The sequence below is a fragment of the Pistacia vera genome, unplaced genomic scaffold, assembly GCF_008641045.1.
Source record: "Pistacia vera cultivar Batoury unplaced genomic scaffold, PisVer_v2 Contig1040, whole genome shotgun sequence".
In the NCBI taxonomy this organism is placed as follows: Eukaryota; Viridiplantae; Streptophyta; class Magnoliopsida; order Sapindales; family Anacardiaceae; genus Pistacia; species Pistacia vera.
In genome coordinates, this window is record NW_022195072.1 from 110,942 (window position 1) to 119,024 (window position 8,083).

Sequence of the window (8,083 nt, forward strand, 5' to 3'; positions counted from 1 at the left end):
CTTGGTGAATTAACATTTTCATAGATCAATTTTATTATTTGACTCCCTACTTCAATTTATTCACTTCAATACTTCATCTCCATTGTAGAAGAATAAATTTACTGCTTTTGTGAAATTAGACTTGTTGTAGATTTTCGCAAGTGTACGAAATCGTGTAATAAAGTGTATGAATACGGATATCGAACCTAAAGGAATTACTATTATCAATTACCAAATTAAACTATACTATTACTATTTGATTAATCCAAATTGTATCAAGGAAAATCTAAATTAAATTAACAATTGAAATTAAAAGAAAACAACTAAAATAAATCTTTGGGTTTAAAGCAAGATGACTAGACCTAGGGCATAGATTTCACACTAACTCTTATTCATATTATTGATCACTTATGCTAATTTTATTAAGCTATTCTTAAAGGTCAAACTCCCTAAATTTCCAATAAATTTCTCTCAAACAATTACCAAATTAACTCTTAATTACTAACCCGAATTATCTCTAATCATATTTAAGCAATTGGAGATCAGTACGCTCTATGGAATTTACCAGAACCTCACAAGTTGGCAAGTTGCGTGTAACGCCCACATCGAGGTACATAGCTTTATTTATACCCTAATACCCTTAGTTGAATTTTGTTAAAGTTATCTTGAACAAATGTGAAGAATGTTAAGAAAATTCCCTAAAATTTCATTAGGGGTAAAATGGTCTTTTCACTCATAATTAATTGAAAAAGTGGGGAGTGAAAAGAAGTAGAAAACATGGAGAAGTTAATAAAAATGAGGGCATTATGGTAATTGACTAAGAGACATAGATAGAATTTTATAGAAAGTACAAGGGTAAAATGGGAAACTAATAAGTAATATTTTGTTATATTAAGAGTTCAAGAATGAAACCCCAGCCATTCTTCCCCTTCCATTCACGCCACTCTCCACCCAAGTTCTCTCAAATTTCTTCAATCATTTTTCAAGGAAATTCATAGATCTTGGTTCATTTTTAGTGGAATTTCGATCCCAAGCATCCTTAGATAAGATCCTTGCACTAAGATGTGAGATTTAATTTTTAAAGTGTTGAATTCTTATGATTTGTGTTCATAGGGTTTAAGAGAAAGAGAGTTGGCTCAAGGAAGACTATTAAAGTGTTGGATTGCTCACATCTAAGGTAAGTAAATCCAACCCTAGTCATGATTGGAGCAATATTGTGTAGAGAACTTCTTTTATGCATGTATGTGCTTATATATGAAGAATTGTTGATGGAATGGATGTTGAATGATGGTTAGAATTTATCCATAAGAAGTAGTGTTTGTGTACTTGATGTTTGATGAGAGTTTGGATGAATTATGGAAGAATTGGAGTAGAATTTATGAAGTGTAAATCCTGGCCAGGTTTGACGTTAATTTTGGTGATTTTTGTTCCAAATTTTGGTGGCTTAGAAGAGAAGTGCATTCATGAGTATGATTATTTGTTATCTTGATATGAGTTTGTAGATGGTAGAGAATGACATGTTCACATTACATATTACATTATTGCATTCAAACATGTGAATTTAGAAAGAATAATAAGCATGAGTCCATCTACATGCATACATACTCATAAGAGCATTAAAGAACAAATAGAAAGAAATGAGAAATATTAAAGAACACTTTTAAAGAAAAGAAGAGAAGGTTGTTGCAATGGGGAACCCGTGAGTGACTTAGCCCCGTATGCACGCCGCATTTAGTGAGCTGCCTCAGAATCAAAAAGAAGAATTGTATAGTCCGTTAGAAGTGCATGTGGATGAGGACCGTAGCCAGAATTAGAGAATACACTCACACGGCCAAGGTTTCGAATCCATGCCTCAACCAAGTCCGATCGGCAAGAAAGAAAAAGGAAAGAAAGAATAGAAAGAAAGAAAGAAGACAAAATTTAAACAGAAAAATAGAAAAGAAAATGCACATCCTATGCATTTGAGCATTTGCATCATACCTATGCATGATATCATGCCTACTATCATGAGTAGTGAGAAATCAGAAATTGAGAAAGAACAAAGAAAGAACCGAGAAGAGTAGAAAAGTTTGATGTAAGGAAAGAAATTTAGAATATAAGCAACAGAGAGAGAAGAGTAGCATAGCGGGTTTACTTACTAAGCAATTTATGCTCACCCCGTTGTTTTCAATGTTTTTTACAGGTAGTAGATGAGATTGCGGTCGCTTGGAACGTTAAGAAGCAGAAGGGTTTGACAACACTGTCGGGTTGATGTTTTGTGACTTTATTACATTATGTAAAGATTTGTATATAATGAAAAACTAGATATGGGCCCATTATTTCATACTTATATATATATATATATATATATATATATATTTTCTTATATTACTGTTTATTTTACGAGTATACTAGCTAGAGAGAGTGAAAGCATTACAATTTTGGTATCAGAGCAAAGGTTATGGGAGCTTTTTATTCGAATGAGTTGACAATGTGCCTCTCCCGCCGCATTGACGTCTTGTAGTCGACCGTTGTAAGTTATTCTTTCCTTACTTATAGCAGATGAGTTAATTGAGTTGACTAAAAGTGTTGGTGTTATATAGAAGAGACGTAGAACTCAAGCAGGCAATAAGAAGGCATTGAGTACGGGTAAACCTTCCAACCTTTAAGAATCTACTCCCCCTGTCCTCGATGAAGCGAGGATTCGTAATATTATACAGCAAGTCTTGGTAGAGAACCATGGAGGCTCTGTACCAGAGAGAGTTGAGACCCCAGTTATCATACCGACCCTCAGATAGGAAAGAAAGAGAGAGGCAAGTAACCCCGATAGTACATAATCGTATTGAGCCGATATATGGGTTGCCTAGTCAACATCAGCCATCAAAATTCAGGGGTACGACGGACCCAATAGTGGCAGAAGAGTGGTTTAGATCCGCGGAGCATACGATGACACTTTTCCCTATGACAGACCGGGAGAAGATTCAGTATGCAAGTTTTCTGTTTAGGGGTGATGCCCGTATATGGTGGGAATTGATGGAGGATACTCACGATATAACCTTGATGACTTGGGGGGATTTCTGAATATTGTTTGAGGCAGAATATAGAACAGTTGATCGAGTTCATGAAAAGGTTTAGGAGTTTATCAGTTTGCAACAGGGGACTAATTCAATGAAAGAATATTCAGTGAAATTTAATTCCCTATCAAGGTTTGCGCCAGGTGTAGTGAGTACACCAGAACTGAGGAGGGATAAGTTCGTGCATGGGCTAAAACTAGAAATAGCCCGAGATGTGATGGCTGGTGCCCAGCCCCCTCAGACATACAATGAAGCTTTGGAACGAGCCTTATGGGCAGATATATTTGTGAATAAGCTAACCCCATCAACTCCAACAGTAGTAGCCCCTAGTGTTCCACCTTCTACTCCACAGAGAGATAGAGCCGATGCCCCCACTAGTAGAGAGGTGAGAAATAAGAAAAGATTTCAACCCAAGAAGAACAAGAGGGATTGGCAAAATAAAAGGCCGAGAACTATTGAAGTTCCCCAATGCCAGAAGTATGGAAGAAATCATTATGGGTAGTGTCTTAGAGATTTGGGCCGAAATGTATGCTATAGATGCCGATAACCAAGGCATATGATTGTTAGTGTATGCCCTAGAAACCATTCGTGTTGTCGGTTTCAAAGCATTTTGTCTTGTATCTATAAATCATAAACAATAGAAGAAAGAGTTCTTCAATTCATATATATAAATTGCTTCCTTTATTTAGTCATGCATTTAAACTAAAGTACGTATATGAATTATCCAGATGATTCATTTAATCGGTAAATGAATTATCGAAAAGGGTTCCCTACAGAAGCAATATAATTTGGGCAATTGTATTACATAGTAGGCATATTGGATGCTTCCGAAAGATATCATGAGTTGATATAAGTACGAATAACGATGATAGTCATGTCACTGGGGCATTGGTATGGATTAGCGATTGGTGAACTGTTTTTCGAACATGACCGAATAACGACAAATCACTTGGAAAAGCATGTAGTCAATGATTTATTGTTTGGTTATATCAGTGCACGATGTAGTTCTTTGACCTGAGACATTGTGGTCGGATCCGATACGGATGCGTATGGTTCATACGATGTATAAGTACGAGACTAGTCATGTTTCGTATGATAAAGCCTATTTGGTCATTCATTGTTCATATGCGAAAACGAACAATGGTCAAGAAGGGATCCATTGACTCGGAAATATAGGATCATGAGTACCGCTGACTCCATTCGGATTCGAGTTCCTGGTTGAATGTCGATAAATATTGGAAATTAGAATCTCTTGCCAGAGTCTATTATTAGTCATACAAAAGCAAGTTTGTGATGACAAGTTCCGGACATATTGATCGACGATTCGGTAGAAGATCGAGTTTAGGATTTTGACGTTCCATGAATCCGTGCTCGATCAGGATATATCAATGGAGGGACTTTACCTGCATGGTACATATGATCTGAAATGGGTTCGATGAAGTATTTCTTCATCGTGGTTTAGGGACTATGGCACATTGCTCGATGTTTACCATAGTCGTTGGGCCTCCGGATAGGTTTCCAGATTCATCCAGAACCGGCTCACGACTAATCCACAGTGGACCTACATGGTCACAACAATAGCCTTGAGAAGTTAGAGAAGGATAAGAGAGAGAAATGATTATTCGAAGAGGGCTAGCACCTTCCGAGGGCGATGACGAGATTTCTATGGTAATAGTTATATAGAAAATTGTTTGTGACATTTTAAGGTTAAAATGGTCAAGCAATAATTAATTATATTTAATTATTATATCTTAAAGCGTTAAGATTAATGAGATAAACGAAAATGACCTTTTAATAGTTAAAAGGCAAAAGGGTAAATTTATGGGTTGTTAATGTAAACTAGTTTAGTTTACATGGGCCCTTAAATAATATTGATTATTCAAATGGTAAAATAATAAATTCATGGGCTCCTTTTAAAATAAGATTTTATTGGGGCATAAAATGAAAAACAACTAATTGCAAAATGGCCCATGTATATATAAATGCAAATGGTTGCATTTTAATTTATTATTCATTTTGTTCACTCGAAAGCAAATCAAAATCTCTCTCTCTAAGGAACGACCACTCTCTTACTCTCTCAAGGTGGTGTTAAAGTGTGGAGGTCTCATCTCTTTGAATCTTGGCTTCATCAACTTTAAGCAAAGGAGAAGGTATAAGTTTCCTACACTTTGTTTGAAATTTTTGAGTCCTATGCATCCAACCTTTCATGCTTTCAATCTTCATTTCCGCCACTCTTCATGCATGTTGTTCTATCAATGATGAGAGATTGTAAAGCCCCTCCTACACCCGCAGCGCAGACACTTAGAGGTACCAATGCTTGAGTGTTTACAGTAGCTTAGAGTGAAGCTGAAGCTAGCCCATCCGCAGTTACTGGTCAATTATTATTTCACTTGGTTCCTTTTTATGCATTAATTGATTCTGGTGCCACACATTCATTTGTTACACATGGGATTTTATAGTGGATTGTCCCATTAAGATAGAGTTACCAGATGGTGTTAGTGTGGTAACTCAAGAGATGCTTCCAAGGGAGTCCGTAGTGATCCATGGAAGAGAGTTGCCAGTGGATTTGATAGTGTTTGATATGCCTGATTTTGATGTTATTTTGGGCATGTATTTTCTAGGGAGATTTGGAGTAGAGATTGATTGTCGGAAGAAGAAAGCAAGATTTAATCTTGATGATGGTGATAAGTTTAATTTTGGCGAGGGTCACCATCTTAGTACGTTAATTAGCAGTGTAAAGGCCAGAAAGATGCTAAGAAAAGGGTGTTCGGCGTATATTGCTCATTTAGTGCACAATAGTGATGTCCCATAACAAGAGATTCAGAATGTGCCAATAGTCCAGGAGTTTTTAGATGTATTTCTGGAGGATTTGCCAGGTTTACCTCTGGAAAGAGAAGTAGAATTTAGCATTGAACTGACACCAGGGACAGGATCAATTTCTAAAGCCCCTTATCGGATGGCCCCAACTGAGCTTCCAGAATTGAAAAAGCAGCTTCAGGAACTCTTAGACAAGGGTTTTATTCGACCTAGCCATTCTCCTTGGGGTGCTCCAATTTTATTTGTGAAGAAGAAAGATGGATCTCTATGGATGTGTATAGATTACAGAGAGTTAAATACAATGACAGTGAAGAATAAATACATGTTACCTCGCATAGATGATTTGTTTGATCAACTGAAAGGAGCAGCCATGTTTTCAAAGATTGAGTTGAGGTTAGGTTATCACCAAGTAAGGGTTGCAGAGCAAAATATTGCCAAGACTACTTTTCGGACCAGATATGTGCATTATGAGTTTGTGGTAATGCCTTTTGGGTTAACTAATGCCCCATCTGTCTTTATGGACTTAATGAATCGGGTGTTTCAAGATTGTCTTGATCGATTCATAGTGGTGTTTATTGATGATATCCTAGTTTATTCTAAGATAGAAGAAGAGCATGAAGAACACCTAAGATTTGTGCTCCAGCGATTGCGAGATAAGAAGCTGTTTGCCAAATTTTCTAAGTGTGAGTTTTGGCTAGATCAAGTTATCTTCTTGGGTCATACCGTCTCAAAGGAGGGTATATCAGTGGATCCAAGTAAGGTAAAGGCAATTCAGGAATGGCAAAAGCCGAAGACAGTAAAGGAAGTTAGAAGTTTCTTGGGGCTAGCAAGCTACTATAGGCAGATTGTAGCAGGGTTTACTCAGTTGGCTAAGCCACTTACAACTCTCACCAAACAGAGAACTCTTTTCATATGGTCAGATGCCTGTGAAGAAAATTTTCAAGAGTTAAAAAGAAGATTGACCACAGCTCCTATTCTTGTGTTACCACAGGAAGGTGTAGATTATGATATTTAAACAGATGCCTCATTTCAGGGACTTGATGCATTATTGATGCAGTTGGGTAGAGTAATAGCCTATGCTTCTCAACAGTTAAAAAAGTATGAGACAAGATACCCTACGCATGATTTAGAGTTGGTTGCTGTAGTTTTTGCACTAAAAATATGGAGGCATTACTTGTATGGAGCAAAGAGTAACATTTATACGGAGTATAAGAGCTTGAAGTACTTCTTCACCCAAAGAGAGTTAAATATGAGGCAGAGGAGATAGTTAGAGCTGGTAAAGGATTATGATTGTGAAATTAAGTATCAACCTGGAAAAGCCAATGTAGTAGCTGATGCCTTGAGTAGAAAGGCCTACTTGTCTCAACTCACAAGACAGAAAGAGTTATTGGGAGAGTTGATAGAGGACCAAATAAAGGTGATATGGGGAAGGCTTGCCAGGTTAGACATTTAGCCTACTTTGTTGGAAGAGATTAAAGAAAAACAAGTTGTTGATGAGTGGTGTCAGAAAAAAAGTCAGCAAGTGATTGAGGGCAAGATATCAGAATTCCGCCTGTTAGATGGTGTTCTCCGTTTCCGGAATCGTATATGCATTCCCCGAGATGTTGAGTTAAAGAGAAAGATTGTTGCACAAGCTCATGATACACCATATACTGTTCATCCTGGAGGAACCAAGATATATCAAGATTTAAAGAAAAGTTATTAGTGGTTAGGTATGAAAAGAGATATTGGGGATTATCCGACTAAGTGTTTGGTTTGTCAACAGGTGAAGGCAGAACACCAAAGACCATTAGGTTTGCTTCAGCCACTTAGCATTCCTGAATGGAAATGGGAAAGTATATCAATGGATTCTATCACAAGCCTTCCAAGAGTCCAAAAGGGGTATAATGCATTATGGGTGATAGTAGACAGATTAACGAAATCAGCCCATTTTCTTCCTGTAAAGGATAGCACTACCTCAGATCAATTGGCCTAGATTTATGTTAGGAAGATAGTCAGACTCCATGGTGTGCCCAAGAACATAGTGTTAGATAGAGATTTCACATTTGTTTCAGCTTTCTGGACCAGTCTACAGAGAAACTTAGGTACAAGGCATTTAGTATAGCATACCATCCTCAAACAGATGGCCAGACTGAGAGAATAAATCAGATACTTAAGGATATGTTGAGAGGATGCTGTATGGATTATAGAATGACTTGGCATGAGATGTTACCTTCGGTGGAGTTTGCCTATAA